Source organism: Solanum dulcamara, chromosome 5 (assembly GCF_947179165.1).
Source record: "Solanum dulcamara chromosome 5, daSolDulc1.2, whole genome shotgun sequence".
NCBI classification, from domain to species: domain Eukaryota; kingdom Viridiplantae; phylum Streptophyta; class Magnoliopsida; order Solanales; family Solanaceae; genus Solanum; species Solanum dulcamara.
The window spans coordinates 14,513,493-14,532,745 of NC_077241.1; the positions used below are offsets into that span (position 1 = coordinate 14,513,493).

The following is a 19,253-nucleotide window of genomic DNA, read 5'->3' on the forward strand; positions in this document are numbered from 1 at the left end:
AATTCACTATCAGTCTTATAGAATAACATGCAGTCGTTAACACAATAATGAATTCTATCATACGACAATCCTAACTTGAAAACCAATCTTTTTGCCTAATAGAAGTTCTTAGGTATGTTAAACTCAGGATTAATCAGTTCGCCTAAAAGATCAACCATTGAGTCCATAGCCGCATGAGGAACACTTCAAATTGATTTAATATTCATTAACCAAACTGCAACCGATAAAGCAGAATGTGGACTCCCTTCACATAGTGAACGACTAGCCTCTTCTAATTGTTGATAGAAGCGTCTTGCTTCTTCATTAGGAGTTTCATCAAAATATTGTTCGAATTCCATCCCACCTTGAACCCCAAAAGCATCATTGACCATTTCAGGAACTCTATCATGTTGAAATGTATCATGTTGAGCTCTATCATGTAAAACCCTATCATGTTCAACCCTAAATTTGACCATGTGGTGCAAGCATATTATAGTCATCCACGGACAGCAAATTATAAAATATATTATTCAATCCATTTATTTCTCCATGATCAACCCATACAAAATATCTAGGCTTAAATCCATTACCATATAGATGAACCATAACTATATCTGGATAAAAATATTTCAAGCACCTACATTCATGACAAGGACACCTAACCAATTCATTTCTCTAAAAAATATCAAGTGTCATTGCATGATCGATAAAACTTCTTACACCATCAATAAACTTAGGTTCTAACCACCACCAACTTCATAATATATGTTATACATTCACAAACGATGATTCATCTACAAAATTGTATATATTCAAGCTTAATTAATTAATTCATAAAGATTACAATTCATCGAGATTTCTAAAGTTGACAACCTAATTAGTTCAAGTTCTAATTAATTCAAGTTCTAATTAATTCAAGTTATAATTAAGTTCACAACCTAATTAATTCAATTTATAATTAATTTAAGTTCTAATTAATTCAAATTCTAATTAATTCAAGTTATAATTGATTCAAATTAATTATAATTAAGTTCAAGTAATAATTAAGTTATAATTACAAGTTCTAATTCATAATTAAACACTCAAAAAGAATAAAGACATAATTTACAACATTTTAAATTTTTTCAAAGTTAACAACTTAAAGTTCATATATTATTCTACAATAATTCAACATTTCTAAAGTTCAATATTTCCAAAGTGCAAGTTGAATTTTTTTGGACAATTAATGTACAAACTAATTCCAACAACTAAATCAAATCAAAGCTAAGTGTCAACACTAGATGGACACAAATTGATCTTGCAAGAAAATTAATTTTGTCATCGATAGGATCAACTAGTGTTGTTACTTATCGGCCTATCCAACACATTATCACTAAAGCACACTCTAAAAATTCAAGCATATCCTAAAAAATTAAACAAACCCTAAGAAAAATGCAAGTGTTGTACATTGAATAAAAAAATCTAATATATACAATAATTAAAATTTTAGAGGAAAAAAATATATCGACTTTTTTCAATTAGGGCTAAGATGAAGGGGTTGGCGGCGTCGAATATTGGAATCTTTAATTAGATTGTACCCCTGCACTTCAATTTTTGTACAAAAATACTCAACCTTAATTAATTATTTCAGGTATGCTAAGTTCAAGTATCTAAAGTTGAGAATTTATACAAACCAAAATAATTTCCAGCTAATCAATAAAAAAACCTTAAAGTTCAAGTTCTAAAATCTAAGTTCAAGTTAAAAAATCTTAAAGTTCAACTTAAAAATCCTAAAGTTCAAGTTCTAAACTCAAGTTCAAAGTTCACAACTTAAAGTTTACATGCATATCCTACAAAAATTCAAAAATTCAAAAATTCTCAAGTTCACCTTTCCTAAAGTTCAAGTTAGTTTTTTTCTAAGTTAAACTACAAACTTTCAAATTTCAAGTATAATTAAAATTCAAGTATCTAAAGTTGAAAAATTATCCAAACCAAAAAAATTCCTAAGTACTTCAAAAATCATAAATTCAAGTTCTAAAATCTAAGTTCAAGTTAAAAAATCCTAAATTTCAACTTAAGCAATCCTAAATTCCAAGTTCAAAATTTAAGTTGAAAGTTCACAACTTAAAGTTCATATATCCTACAATAATTCAACATTTCTAAAAGTTTATGCTTAATTAATTCTTAAATACTACAATTTATGAAACCAAAGTTAATAACTTCATGAACAACATAAATAATTCACAATTTCTAAAGTTCACAACTTAAGTTCAAATAAATAAATGCTACCCAAAAAAAATTATAAGTTGAACTTAAAAAATCCAGCCTAAAGTTCAAGTTCTAAATTCAAGTTTAAAGTTCTAAATTCAATACAAGTTATGATTAAGTTCTAAGTTGTAATTAGAAGATCTAAATAAGTTCTAAGTTTCTAACTTATAATTGACTTCTATAATTACTTCTTAAATCTAACTTTTAACTTCAACGACACTTCCATTCAAACTAAAAAAATACCCAAATTTACAATCTAATTCAACTAAAACCCAAAAATCTTCATTCACTAATTCACAATTAAATATACAAACTAACAATGTTAATAACATTGTAACTTCAAAAAAAAACTTCAATTTCAACTAAAAAAAACCCAAATCACAAACTAATTCAAAATACTCCAATTCAAAGTATAACCCTAAAATCAAAACTATAAATTTTTGTTCACTAATTACAATCAATGTTACAAATTAGCTATGTTAACAACATATATTCAACAACATAAATAAAATAAACTAACTAACAATTCAAAATTTTCACCATTTACAAAAAAAATTAAACCCTAATAACTAAGTTTAACGAGGGAGAAAAAGAGAAGGGAGGCAGAGGGACGGACGGAGAACCTGAGATAGGGGGAGGGAAGACGGCCGCGGAGCACTGGCGGGCTGCAGTGGGGGTGGGGGTGGGCATCGGGGTTGGGGTATGGGGGAGGGGATCGAAGATATATATATATATATATATATATATATATATATATATATATATATATATATATATATATATATATATATAAAGAGAGATAGAGAGAGAGAGAGAGGAGAGAGATGAAAAGTGAGAAAAATAGAATAATCTGTGACTGATATTAAGTTGGGGGCAACAGACATGGTCGCAAAGTCCGTCACTCCATTTTAAAAAAATTGACCAAATTTTGACCAAAAAACGACGGACTAAGCGACACAGTTCGTCGCTATTTTTTTTAAAAAAGTAAAATTTATAAATAATCAAATAAAACTTTATAAAAAAATTAAAAATCGTAGGACCCCGTTGCTTCTTTAAAATTTAAAATAATTATTTTTAATAGGGGCGACGGATGGCGTCGCCGTTTATATTAAATAATTAATTATTAATTAAAAATATTTTGCGCGCACAAATTTGCCAAAAAAGCGACGGACATTGAGTCACTGTGCGTCGCTATTTTAAAATATAAAATAGAAAATAAATAAATACAAAATAAAAGCGACGGACGGTGTCCCATTATACGTCGCTTTTCTGTTGGTCGTTTTTTCACCCCTTTTTAGTAGTGTAATCTTGAAATCAAGTGTTGTTGTCTAAACCTATGAAGTAAATCAACCAACCTGATCACTCATCCATCACAAATTTCATTAGGTGAAGATAGAGTGGGCTCATAAACATTTATTAGTTATCTTTGGAGTTATGCATGCCAACCTTGCATATATAAAAAAGGGAAGGCCGGTGCACTTAAGCTCCCGCTATGCCCAGGGTCCGGAGAAGGGCCCGACCACAAGGGTCTGTTGTACGCTCCCAATTCAGTGGTCGGGCCATATTATTTTTTTCTGAATCATTCCAAGTTTAAGTTCCCAATTATATTCTACATTTCTCATATTATATATCCATGGATACTATTAAAATCAATTCAGAACTTGAACTTGATGTTCAATTCTCAGGCAATAATACAAGTACTCTTCTTGACCCTGAGGAGCTTAGAAGGCAAGTCCATATGATGGTTGATTTCCTAGCTGACTACTTTCACAATATCGAAAAGTATCCTGTTCGTAGTCAAGTTGAACCTGGTTATCTTAAGAAAACAATTACCAGATTCTGCGCCAAATCAACCTGAATCAATTGAGAAAATACTCCAAGATGTCCAAAAGGATATTTTTCCAGGGTTGACACATTGGCAAAGTCCAAATTTCTTTGCTTACTTCCCTTGTAGTTCAAGTACTGCTGGGATTGTAGGTGAATTGTTAAGTGCTGGTCTTAGTGTAGTTGGTTTTAGTTGGATAGCATCACCAGCTGCTACTGAGCTAGACAGCATTGTCATTGGGAAAATGATAAATCTTCCCAAGACATACCTTTCTCTGGTGGTCATGATGGCGGAGGTGTTACACAAGGTACGTATAGTAGTATTGTTGGAATTAAAATTACCACCTTTTGAAAATATTCTCTGATCTGTCCCAATTTATATGACTCAGAAGATAAATGATCGACCAATATTTAAGTTTACTATATATTTTACCAGGTACAACTTGTGAGGTTATATTGTGCACTATTGTTGCTGCAAAAGAGCGAATGTTAGAATAAGTTGGAAGAGAGAACATTGACAAGCTGGTAGTGTATGCATCTGATCAAACTCATTTTTCTTTGGAAAAGGCTGTCAAGATTTCTGGGATTAGACTTGAAAATTTTCGAGTTATTCCAACAACAAAGGATACTGAATTTGCTCTATGCCCAAAATCACTAGGTAGAACAATTCAAGAAGATATAAAAGATGGATTCATACCCTTATTTATGTGTGCAATTATTGGAACTACTTCAACAACTGTTGTTGATCCATTGAAGCCACTTTGTGAAATTGCTAAAGAATATGGAATTTGGGTACATGTCGATGCAGCCTATGCAGGAAGTGCATGCATTTGCCCGGAATTTCAACATTTTCTTGATGGTATTGAAAATGCAAATTCTTTCAGGTAATGCTATCATTATTATGTAATTAAAAAGTTATAATAATTTCAGTATTTTCTTGATGTTACGTACGTTGTTGAAATGTTACATTTTTTCAGCTTTAATGCTCACAAATGGTTATTCTCCAACTTGGATTGTTGTTGCCTTTGGGTGAAAGTTCCAAGTGCTCTTACAAATGCCTTGTCAACAAAGCCTGAATGCTTAAGAAACAAAGCCACTGACACTGAACAAGTGGTTGATTACAAAGACTGGCAACTTACTTTAAGTCGTAGGTTCAGAGCGTTAAAGTTATGGCTTGTGTTACGAATCTATGGGATTGACAATCTCAGAAATTTCATAAGAAGCCATGTCAAAATGGCTACAGATTTTGAACGACTTGTATCCATTGACGAAAGATTTGAAATTGTGGCCCCTAGAAATTTCTCTGTGGTGTGTTTTAGGGTTTCACCATTAGCATTGCAAAACAAGGTTAAAATTGTCGATGAAGACGAGGTGAACAAGTTCAACATGGAGCTTTTAGAGTCTATTAATGTAACGAACCATTAGCTCGTTTTGATTACTAGAGATTTTTATTTCATAAAAGACTCATCCTGTTAAAAAAAATTATGGGTAGTTTGGACTATTTGGTAGGTACAATTATTTAGTTGAAGGATAACTTTAGATATTTAATTTAGTTGGTGGGCTAAATTGATAATTTATTTAATACCCTATACCATTTGTTCCATGTTAGAGGATAAATAAACGCGGCTTCCATCGCTAACAGTGAAGGAAACTACCGCATCACAAGTAACAAAAGCTGCAAATCGATCAGGTAAGATTGAACCAAAGGTCATATTATTACTATTATTATATATAGTGTTTGAGTTGTGAAAGGGACATAATATTTACTGATCAATTGCAAAATGGCACCTGCTATATCACAATTTTGAGACTTTGGACAAAGCTTTCATGGACAAGTAATAATTAGGTAATGATTAGCATATGATTGAGAAGAGTATGGAATTGTTACATATAACATTCTGCAATGTATTTGCATATGCCCTGTCACGCCCCGAGAGGGTACCCTAGACGTGACCGGCACTCAGGAATCATTTCTGACTCCCAAGCGAACCACATAGCTTGATCACACATCCGTTCATTCATTCATTCAGCGGAAAGTTTAAAAATAAAGAATAATTTAGCGGGCAACTCAAATCACCCATCCAACTCAAAGAATAAAGGTCATGGGTCAACAGATCAACTAAAATATTTTTCAAAAAAATAGTTTGACAAGAATAATTCTAGGAAAGAAATACTCAATCGACCTATCACTATCTAGTCTATGAAGCCTCTATCACTACTATCTAATTGGTGCCAATGACATGTTCATAACTACTTTAAATAAAAATGGGAAGGGCTAACTCGATGCAAGATTACATAAGCGGTGTCCTCCGAATGTAGGGAAGGACTCACCAATACGCTGAGTGTGTATAGATCCTCAATGGTGCTCCTATTGACGATCTCTTAAACCTATCTCTGCATCATGAAATGATGCAGGTCCAAATTGACGTCAGTACGTGGAATGTACGAGTATGTAATATGACAGAATGAAACATACCTCAAAGAAGAATAACATCGGTCCAAATATCTCAATCCAGAAAGATAAGAGAGACTCAAATAAGGCGTCATAAGTCTAAAGTAAGAATACATTCTTTTTTGACAAAGACCAATCATATACCATATAGTCCAATCCAATCATACATAATACAGTTCAATCAAATCATATATCATCTGATTCAATCCAACCGTATACAATTGGTTCAATCCGGTCATATACGGTCCGACCCAATCATATATACTTCCATTCAACCCAATCAACATATCATCTAACCCAATCCACTCCAATCATACACTATTCAATTACAATTCATCTAATCTAATCTGATCATATACAATTAACTCAACAATCACCTCAAAGGACTCAACTTAATAAATATGCAAATTAAATTATTCAATGTTTTACAATTCAACTCAATCCTCTACAATCACAATCAAACCAGTCATATCAAGCACAATCTATTCAATTGGGAGTTTCTCTAACCGACAACCATCACCATATGAGCGAGTAATAGTACAACAAGCCGACGATGTTGCCGCGTCCGTTCATACCTTGCCAAGGTATGAACGAATCAACCAATCATGGATCCAATCCAACCAAGTCCTATAATGTCAGGACAATAAAATGGGAAACATCCGACTTTAACGGTTCAATCCCCTCCTACATTTGGCGACGTAGTTTATTGGTTCGAGTATGGACTATACTCTTACCCAATTCGGTGCTCGATACTCCTCCCAAGACTCAATATGCTCATATCTATCAAGTGAGTAAAATACTCAAAATACTTATTTAGTCTCATTGGACTCTTTCAAATCAACTCATTTAGACTCATTGGACTCTTTTCAAATCGACTCATCTCGAATCATCAATCTCTTCTCTTTAAAATTTATAAAATCTCAACTCAATCTCAAAAATCGACATTTTAAAGTAAAAATACTCAAATCACTTATACTCAAAATACTCGTGTTCAAAAATAATTAAAAGACTTCTCAAACTCAACTCATGCTTAAACTCTTTTTAAATCATAGATGAAAATAATTACTCTTTAAACTCAGAATAGTGTATAAAAAGTTTATGCAAAAAAATATTTCCAAAATCATTTATTTTCAAAATGTTCATAAGACTCCAACCACATCAAATTAGGTAAATCACATATCACATAATCACATTAGACTCCAATCCATTTCATTACACAACCTACTCATCAACATAATCTCTTCATCAATCATTCTACATATATTAAATAATCACCATTCACACCATCATCAAAACATCAATCATTCACATCATCACTCACACTATCATTAAAACATCATTATAAATTATTATCATCACCTCATTGTCAAATATCATCATCACATCAATATCAAACGTCTACTCCACAAATCTTCATTTTAGTCCTATGTCCAATTTATAGAAGCAAAAGAACATTCTTAACTATCCAATTTATTCTTTTCATTCCAATCAATACATATAAACACAAAACCATTCATCTCGACCTCAAGACAATTATGACAAAGAAATCTCATCTTGGGTTCATGTGAATAAAACATGAATCCATACTCCTAACAAAACTCAACTCAAGAATACCGTCAATACCTATAAATCTATATACAAAATACATTTGTAGTCAATTATATGAAAGTTGACTATTTAAGAATCAAGTCATGAAATCATCCATCTATTTCTAGTATATAAAGATATCCTAGGGTTTAGGAAAAATTTCAAGAAAACCTTCCTAGAAGGTTCAAATCTTTCACAACTCCTATTCAACACACACATGGGCATATGAAAGAACTCAATCCATATTTTAGGTTAGCCTTACATACCTTGTGAATACTTTGAAGAAACCTTGATGTTAGGCCTTTAATGGGAGGCTTGAATCCTTGAAACTCTTGAAGGCTCCCTTTGTTGGAGATGGATTTGGAGAAGAAGATGAAGAAGAAGAGAGAGAAATCTCTAGGGCTTTTTAGAGAGAGAGAGAGGACTGAAAAATGGTCCAAAAACTTCCAAGGATGGTGTATATATAATTAGGAAAAAGTCCAAGTTGCCCCTCTTCAAAAATTTGGAAAACTGGGCAAAAATCTTGCTGGCGCTATAGTGGTGCGATACGCCACTGCAGCGCCAAGCCAAAATAGGCTTAAAACCCTGTACATCTAATAGTGGTGCGTTGCGCCAAGGACCAAACTACTGAGGCCATGTTCTGGCGCTAAAGTGGCACCGGGCGCCACTGGAGCGCCAAGCCTAAATTTCGCTCAGGCCTGAAATTCCTGCAGTACTAGTCTGTAGTAAAATGGCCATAACTTTTGACTCCGAACTCCAAAAATTGCAATCTTGGTGGCGTTGTAAATAAGACTCAAAGACCTTTAATTTGGTAGGTCGTGGTTCACCCAGTTCATTATATTCTAGGAGGTATGGTCGTTTGAAGTTTACCCTTATACTAAATCATCCGAAAACTTAATCGATTGGAGTTCTTTTGTAACGACCCTTTAGGTCGTTTTGTATATTATGGCTTTTTATTTCATAAAAGACTCACCCCGTAAATTTTTAATGGGTACTTTGGACTAATTAATAACCGTGTTTATTTAGTTAAGGGGTAAATTTAGATAACCTATTTAATTAATGGGATAAAGTGATAATTTATTTAATGCTCTATACCAATTATTAAAATAAAATAATAGGGTTTATGAATTGTAGTACATAAAAAAATTAGAAAAGAAAAGAAAAAGGAAAACGGAACTCTGCGGCGTGGCCAGAGAACTTTTTTTTGTGTGCTTCAGGTAAGAATTCGTGTAATTCTTTTTATATATATATATATGGTCTGATTTTTAGTATAGCATGGTGAGAAGAGTGGGGAAAATTTAGTGACAATATATAATGTCATCTTGACATTGAACAGAAAGAAGCAAAAAGGATTATTATTTTTGAATTTGAAAGCTGCTGTACACGTGAACTTCAATGTGTCCATTTTTGTTTTTAAGGGACAATTATATATGATAAATTTTATGAGTAGGTAATGAATATAATTGATATAAGGATATAGGGAGTAGGATTTTGAGGTTATTGGATTGTGGTTTTTGTGAGAGGATCGTAATTTAGCTTATATTCTTATTATTGTCACATTATGATTTAAGTTTTGGTATATTGAGATAGATAATTAAATAATAGGTGCGGGTCTAGGCTAAACATATAGTAATATGGGTGTCTACAAACTCATGTACTTATGAATATTATATATTTGATAGATTGAAAACATTTTGAGGCATTGAGGAAAGCAAAAGCATTGGAGAATTAGCTTGCTTGATTTCGGTTCTTCGATTGAGGTAGGTTATGGTTTTATTCTACATCACAGATAGACTGTTAATAGTGATTGATATTCATGGAGTAATATATGTGAAGTTTACTATGCATTTAATTGTTGTGGTTTGGATGGTTGATATGTTATTGTTATTGGTCTAAAATCCCGAGGCCATGAAATCCATAATCTTGGACTTGCCCTATCAAAAATGATGCCTTGAATAAAGAAGGTTTGATAAAATATTGTTAATGAAGTGGAATGTAATCATGAAGAATGATAAATTAAATATATTTAGATCGGGTGTCACGTTCCGACACGATATATTTGGATCGGGTGTCACGTTCCGACACGATATATTTGGATCGGGTGTCATATTCCGACATGATATATTTGGATCGGGTGTCACGTTTCGGCATGGTAATATTAAAGGAAAATAAATTAACATGACTTAATACTACCCAATCTCCAATAACTCATTATCCAAAAGAGTGTGATGTGAAGGCTTGAGTCCTCAGATGTGATCTTGATATTGTTGATTGGTTATGAAATTGTTCATTGTGTTGTCACTTGATCTTGTTGGTTGCCACCTGTTAAGTGCTATGGTTGATTTCCCGCTATTATTTATTGCATATTGATTCCTATTTTGAGTCGACCGATGATACCTACTCAGTACATGTTGCCCTGTACTGACCCCTACGTATATCTTTCTTTGTTTTATTTTGTGGAGTGCATCGAGTCTTTCATCGGCTTCGACTCGACCTCAGCTCTAGTCAGTCTCCAATTCAGAGGATTTTAGGGTGAGCTATCCTTCTAGCTCGTAATGGAATTTCTCGGTTATGGCATGGTGTCTTTAGTTTTCAGACACATTTTGTTATTTATTTATTCTGGTATTTGATATTTCCAGACTTAGATTTAAAATTTAGATGTCCTTAATGTGATGACTTTCAGATTTTGGGGAACGATATGTAGTAAACTCTTGTGGATTGTTAATTCTTACTTTATAAGTTTGAGCTTCCACATTGTTGTTATACTTTATAAGTTGGAGTTCACATCGTTGGTTCTCCCACATAGAAGGTTAAGTGTGGGTGTCATTCATGACCCATTTTGGGTCATGACAAACTTGGTATAAGAGCTTTAGGTTCATTGATCTCATCACACAAGGACAGGTCTAGTAGAGTCTTGCGGAACGGTACAGGGACGCCTTTACTTTTCTTCAAGAGGCTACAGGACTTTAGGAAAACTCCATTCTTTCTTTTTTTCATGCTATTACTTGAATCCAATTGGTATCTAGGTGATACAAATTGGTATCTGACCTTCTTCACTTTACTTTCGCAGATGGTTAGAACTAGAGCAACAAGAGCACCTGAGCCAGCCGTTGGGGCTGTAGGCAGAGGAAGAGTAGCAACGAGAGGCCGTGGTAGAGGTCGCGGAAGAAAGCCCACCAAAGGCAGGGTCCAAACAGCTGGGCCAGCTAGGGAAAGAGCAACGACCCCTCAACTGGCTGAAGAGGTAGTTAGAGATGATGTTGAGGTGGAGGAGGAGCAGGTTCATGAGAGGGAAGCACCACCCCAGCCTACTCCAGAGATGATCCACCAGGTTCTCACCTATCTTAGTGGGTTATCCGATCAGGGACAAGCTCCCCTAGCACCTCATATTCCAGGAGTTCAGCATGCATCTATTATGGCTCCCCGCATGACTGCGTCCTTGGGGACAAGCATGTTTCCTAAATTGACTACAGGGCCGGTAATGACAAGTGACCAACATGATCTCTTTGTTAAGTTCTTGAAATTGAAACCCCCAGTCTTCAGGGGTACTGAATCTGAGGATGCCTATGATTTCCTTGTTGATTGTCATGAGCTGCTTCATAAAATGGATATAATAGAGCAATTTGGTGTTGAGTTTGTGACATACCAGTTTCAAGGAGATGCCAAAATGTGGTGGCGGTCTCACGTAGAGTACCGACCAGCAGAGGCACCACCTATGACCTGGGTAACCTTTTCTGACTGTTTTATGGAGAAGTATATTCCCCGGACCTTGAGGGACAGGAGAAGAGATGAGTTCCTGAATATAGAGCAGGGGAGGATGTCTGTTGCCGCTTATGAGGCCAAGTTTCGTGCCTTAGCCAGATATGCTACTCAACTTTGCTTTAGTCCAGAGGAGCGAATTCGCCGCTTTGTGAAGGGATTGAGGTCAGATTTGCGAATTCCAGCTTTACAGGTTGCTGCTTCAGCAAAATCCTTTCAGGAAGTGGTTGATTTTGTGATAGAGGTAGGGGGGTGAAGCCAGATAACTTCACTAAAGAGACAACATTTAAGAAGCTTCGTAAAAGAGGTGAGTTTAGTGGTTCTTACTCCAGAGGGCAAAGTTCTGGAGATTATTCGACCCGTCCTATTCAGTCTTCATTGCAGGTTTCAGATGGAGGTCCGTTAAAGACTAGTCAGCCTTTTTCTAACTTTGGGGGTTATCTTCAGTCTTCTTCGTCTTCACAAAGACCCACTCTTGACCCTAAGACTTGTTACAGATGTGGTAAGCCTGGACATATCATAAAATATTGTCCAAGGCAGAGTCAGGCTTGGCATGATCAGGGTTATAGAGTCCAGTAGTTAGAGGTGGAGGCAATGGTTATGGTAGGGGCTGTCATTCTGGAGGACGTGCTGGCCAAGGTCGTGGTGGTCGCCAGTCCGTCCGGGGTGGCGGGTAGGTTGGAACTACTGGAGTACAGCCCGGCAAGGGAAATAGTCAGACAGGTGACAGAACCCATTATTATGCTTTCCCTGGGAGGTCAGAGGCAGAGGCATCCAATGCTGTTATCATAGGTACTCTTCTGGTCTACGATAGCTTGGCTTTCGTATTGTTTGATCCTGGATCCACATTTTCTTATGTATCTTCCGTATTTGCTGATGGACTTGATTTACATTGTGACTTACTTGACATGCCTATTCGTGTTTCTACACCTGTTGGTGAGTCTGTGCTAGTTGAGAAAGTGTATAGGTCTTATCTTGTGACTTTTGTGGGGAGCAGAACTTATGTAGATTTGATTATTCTAGAGATGGTTGACTTTGATGTAATCTTGGGTATGACTTGGCTCTCTCCAAATTTTGCTATCTTAGATTGCAATGCTAAGACTGTGACCTTAGTCAAGCCTGGGATGGATCAGTTGGTGTGGGAGGGTGACTATATTCCCACCCCAATTCAGATTATCTCTTTTCTTCGTGCTAAGAGGTTGGTGAGTAAGGGTTGTTTAGCCTTTCTAGCACATCTTATGGATGATAATTCTGAAGTACCGACGATTGAGTCTATCTCTATAGTTCGTGAGTTTATGGATGTTTTCCCCGCAGACTTACCTGGTATGCCACCTGATAGAGATATAGATTTTTGTATCGACTTAGAGCCCGACACTCGCCCTATTTCCATTCCAACTTATAGAATGGCCTCGGCTGAGTTGAGGGAGTTGAAAGCCCAACTTCAAGAGTTATTGGGTAAAGGTTTCATTAGACCGAGTGCCTCTCCTTGGGGTACTCCAGTCTTATTTGTGAAGAAGAAGGATGGTAGCCTTCGTATGTGCATAGACTACAGGCAGCTGAACAAGGTGACTATTAAAAATAGGTATCCCCTCCCTCGTATTGATGACTTATTCGATCAGTTGGAGGGTGCTTGTGTTTTCTCAAAAATTGATTTGAGGTCTGGTTACCATCAACTGAAAATACTGGCGACAGATATACCAAAGACGGCTTTTCGAACTAGGTATGGTCACTATGAATTCTTAGTAATGTCTTTTGGGCTTACAAATGCCTGTTGCTTTTATGAGTCTGATGAATGGAGTCCTTAAGCCATATTTGGATCTCTTTGTTATTGTCTTTATTGATGATATATTGATCTACTCAAAGATCAAAGAAGAACATGAAGAGCATTTGAGGACTGTTCTAGGATTGTTAAGGGAGAAAAGGCTATATGCCAAATTCTCCAAGTGTGAGTTCTGGCTTGATTCAGTGTCTTTCTTAGGGCACGTGGTTTCAAAAGATGGAGTGATGGTGGATCCCCAGAAGATTGAAGCAGTGAAGAGTTGGGCAAGGCCCACTAATGTCTTAGAGGTAAGGAGCTTTATTGGTTTGGCTAGCTACTACCACCGGTTCGTCAAGGGATTTGCTTCTATTACTTCCCAACTGACTAATCTGACCAAGCAGAAAGTTCCATTTGTGTGGTCGGATGATTGTGAAGAGAGTTTTCTGAAACTCAAGACCTTATTGACTACTGCACCGATTCTTGCCCTGGCAGTAGAAGGTAAGAATTTCATTGTTTATTGTGATGCATCATATTCTGGTTTAGGTGCAGTGCTAATGCAAGAAAAGAAGGTATTTTCCTATGCTTCAAGGCAATTAAAGGTGCATGAGCGTAATTACCCCACTCATGATTTGGAGTTAGCTGCGGTTGTATTTGCATTAAAATAGTGGAGACATTATCTATATGGGGTGAAGTGTGAAGTGTATACAGATCATCGCAGCTTACAATATGTGTTCACTCAAAGAGACTTGAATTTGAGGCAAAGGAGGTGGATGGAATTGTTAAAGGACTATGATATCACTATTCTTTATCACCCCGGAAAAGCTAATGTAGTGGCCGATGCCTTGAGCAGAAAAGCAGGGAGTATGGCAAGTTTAGCTCATTTGCAGGTTTCCCAACGCCCATTGGCTAAAGAGGTTCAAACTCTGGCTAATGACTTTATGAGGCTAGAAGTAATGGAGAAAGGAGGATTTTTGGCCTGTGTGGAGGCAAAATCTTCTTTCCTTGACAAGATTAAAGAAAAGCAGTTTGATGATGAGAAGCTGAGCCGGGTTCGTGATATGGTCTTGCAGGGAGAGGCCAAAGAGGTTGTGATCGATGAGGAAGGCGTCTTGAGGATTAAAGGGCGGGTATGTGTGCCCCGTATTGATACTTTGATCCAAACTATTCTTGTAGAGGCTCATAGTTTGAGGTACTCTATACATCCTGGTGCAACCAAGATGTATCGCGATCTGAGACAGCATTATTGGTGGAGCAGAATGAAGCGTGACATTGCTGATTTTGTTGCCCATTGTCCAAATTGTCAGCAAGTAAAATATGAACACCAAAGGCCTGGAGGGACACTTCAAAGAATGCCCATTCCTGAATGGAAGTGGGAAAGGATTGCAATGGATTTTGTGGTCGGCCTTCCAAAGACATTGGGTAAGTTTGATTCGATATGGGTGATTGTTGATAGGTTAACTAAGTCTGCTCACTTCGTTCCAGTCAAGGTGACTTATGATGCCGAGAAGTTAGCCAAACTCTATATTTGCGAGATTGTTCGATTACATGGAGTTCCGGTTTCTATCATATCAGATAGAGGTACGCAATTCACTTCTAACTTTTGGAGAACCTTGCATGCCGAGTTAGGTACTAGATTGGATCTTAGTACTGCATTTCACCCTCTGATCGATGGGCAGTCTGAGAGGACAATTCAAGTGCTAGAGGATATGCTTCGAGCATGCGTGATAGATTTTGGTGGTCATTGGGATCAGTATCTACCCCTGGCAGAGTTTTCATATAATAATAGCTATCACTCGAGTATTGATATGGCTCCGTTTGAGGCATTGTATGGGAGGAGATGTAGGTCTTCTATTGGTTGGTTTGACGCGTTTGAGGTAAGACCTTGGGGAACTGATCTTTTGAGGGAATCACTAGAGAAGGTGAAATTTATTCAGGAGAAGCTTCTAGCAGCTCAGAGCAGGCAGAAGGAGTATGCAGACCGAAAGGTCAGGGACATGGAGTTTATGGAAGGAGAGCAAGTATTGTTGAAGGTTTCACCCGTGAAGGGTGTGGTGAGATTCGGTAAGCGAGGTAAGCTCAGTCCGAGGTATATTGGGCCGTTTGAAGTTCTTAAGCGTGTTGGAGAGGTGGCCTATGAATTGTCTATACCTCCAGGTTTATCTGGAGTGCACCCAGTGTTTCATGTGTCTATGCTAAAGAAATATCATGGAGATGGGAACTATATTATTCACTAGGATTCGGTCTTGCTTGATGAGAATTTGTCTTATGAGGAGGAGCCTGTAGCTATTCTTGATAGGGAGGTCCGCAAGTTGAGGTCAAGAGAGATTGCATCTGTGAAGGTTCAATGGAAGAATCGTCCGGTTGAGGAGTCCACTTGAGAGATTGAGGCTGACATGCGTGAAAAATATCCATATTTGTTCGTCGAGTCAGGTACCATTTTCTATCCTCACTCTTCTTTTGACCATTCAAGGATGAACGGTAGGTAAATTGGTATCTGTTGTAACGACCCTTTAGGTCGTTTTGTATATTATGGTTTTTTATTTCATAAAAGACTCACCCCGTAAATTTTTAATGGGTACTTTGGACTAATTAATAGCTGTGCTTATTTAGTTAAGGGGTAAATTTAGATAACCTATTTAATTAATGGGCTAAAGTGATAATTTATTTAATGCTCTATACCAATTATTAAAATAAAATAATAGGGTTTATGAATTGTAGTACATAAAAAAATTAGAAAAGAAAAGAAAAAGGAAAACGGAACTCTGCGGCGTGGCCAGAGAACTTTTGTTTTGTGTGCTTCAGGTAAGAATTCGTGTAATTCTTTTTATATATATATATATATATATATATATATATATATATATATATATATATATATATATGGTCTGATTGTTAGTATAGCATGGTGAGAAGAGTGGGGAAAATTTAGTGACAATATATAATGCCATCTTGACATTGAACAGAAAGAAGCAAAAAGGATTATTATTTTTGAATTTGAAAGTTGTTATACACGTGAACTTCAATGTGTCCATTTTTGTTTTTAAGGGACAATTATATATGACAAATTTTATGAGTAGGTAATGAATATAATTGATATAAGGATATAGGGAGTAGGATTTTGAGGTTATTGGATTGTGGTTTTTGTGAGAGGATCGTAATTTAGCTTATATTCTTATTATTGTCACATTATGATTTAAGTTTTGGTATATTGAGATAGATAATTAAATAATAGGTGCGGGTCTAGGCTAAACATATAGTAATATGGGTGTCTACAGACTCATGTACTTATGAATATTATATATTTGATTGATTGAAAACATTTTGAGGCATTGAGGAAAGCAAAAGCATTGGAGAATTAGCTTGCTTGATTTCGGTTCTTCGATTGAGGTAGGTTATGGTTTTATTCTACATCACAGATAGACTCTTAATACTGATTGATATTCATGGAGTAATATATGTGAAGTTTACTATGCATTTAATTGTTGTGGTTTGGATGGTTGATATGTTATTGTTATTGGTCTAAAATCCCGAGGCCATGAAATCCATAATCTTGGACTTGCCCTATCAAAAATGATGCCTTGAATAAAGAAGGTTTGATAAAATATTGTTAATGAAGTGGAATGTAATCATGAAGAATGATAAATTAAATATATTTAGATCGGGTGTCACATTCCGACACGATATATTTGGATCGGGTGTCACGTTCCGACACGATATATTTGGATCGGGTGTCATATTCCGACATGATATATTTGGATCGGGTGTCACGTTCCAACATGGTATATTTGGATCGGGTGTCACGTTCCGGCACGGTAATATTAAAGGAAAATAAATTAACATGACTTAATACTACCCAATCTCCAATAACTCATTATCCAAAAGAGTGTGATGTGAAGGCTTGAGTCCTCAGATGTGATCTTGATATTGTTGATTGGTTATGAAATTGTTCATTGTGTTGTCACTTGATCTTGTTGGTTGCCACCTATTAAGTGCTATGGTTGATTTCCCGCTATTATTTATTGCATATTGATTCCTATTTTGAGTCGGCCGATGATACCTACTCAGTACATGTTGCCCTGTACTGACCCCTACGTATATCTTTCTTTGTTTTATTTTGTGGAGTGCAGCGAGTCTTCCATCGGCTTCGACTCGACCTCAGCTCTAGTCAGTCTCCAATTCAGAGGATTTTAGGGTGAGCTATCCTTCTAGCTCGTGATGGAATTTCTCGGTTATGGCATGGTGTCTTTAGTTTTCGGACACATTTTGTTATTTGTTTATTCTAGTGTTTGATATTTCCAGACTTAGATTTAAAATTTAGATGTCCTTAATGTGTGACTTTCAGATTTTGGGGAACGATATGTAGTAAACTCTTGTGGATTGTTAATTCTTACTTTATAAGTTTGAGCTTCCGCGTTGTTGTTATACTTTATAAGTTGGAGTTCACATCGTTGGTTCTCCCACATAGAAGGTTAAGTGTGGGTGTCATTCATGACCCATTTTGGGTTGTGACATCTTTGGACTCGACTTGGTGTTAGAGATCCCTTATGACCCCTAAACACATCTAACACACTTCAAATACTTAGTAATTAATACTAAATCATGTGTATATACTCCACAATACTCGAGTTCGATCCTACACGTACATAAGAGGGTTTAAATCTTAGGGAAAATATTTGGGGGGTGTTACATGCCCGCCACTGTTTCGCCTTTAATTATTCTTATTATTACATTATAATTCATGTTTGATATATTGAGATAGATAATTAAATATTAGGTGTATTGTATTATATAAATATCATTAAATTTATAATATTGGAGGAATTGAGACTTAAGCCATGCTTAAGAATTAGGAATATGAGACTTGAGATATTAGTTAGTATCAAAATTTAGGAATTTGATTATAGCTTTGGATAGGTTATTGAGTCTAGGCTAGATATATAGTGATATGAGTGTTTATGGACTCGTGTACTTATGAATATTATATATTTGATAGATTGAAAACGTTTTGAGGCATCGAAGAAAGGAAAGACATTAGTGAATTAGCTTGCTTGGATTCGATTCTTCGGTTGAGGTAGATTATGATTTTATTCTATATCATAGATAGGCTCTTAATAGTGATTGATAAGCATTGAGTAATGTGTGAAATTCACTATGCATTTAATTATTGTAGTTTGGATGGTTGATATGTTGTTGTGATTGGTCTAAAATTTTGAGATCGTGAAATCCATAATCTTGAACTTTCCCTGTCAAAAATGGTGCCTGAATAAAGAAGGCTAGATAAAATATTGTTAATGAAGTAGAATATAATAATAAAGAATGATAAATTAATTATATTTGGATCGAGTGTCACATTCTGACACAGTATATTTGGATCGGGTGTCACGTTCTGACACGGTACATTGGATCGGGTGTCACGTGCCGACAGATATTATTGGATCGGGTGTCACATTCTGACACGGTATGACTTAATACTACCTAATCTCAAATAACTCATTTCCCAAAAGAGCATGATGTGGAGACCTAAGTACTCATGTGTGATCTTAATATTGTTGATTGGTTATGTAACTGTTCATTGTATTGCAACTTGATCTTGATCTTGTTGGTTATCACCTGTTAAGTGCTATGGTTGATTTCCCGCTATTATTT

The 19,253-nt window shown here is 35.9% G+C and overlaps 1 pseudogene; it reads left to right on the forward strand.

The window, feature by feature from the left end:
- The first annotated feature begins 3,859 nt into the window (after nucleotides 1-3,859).
- LOC129890488 (phenylacetaldehyde synthase-like) overlaps nucleotides 3,860-19,253 on the forward strand; it is a 16,047-nt pseudogene continuing 653 nt past the window's right edge.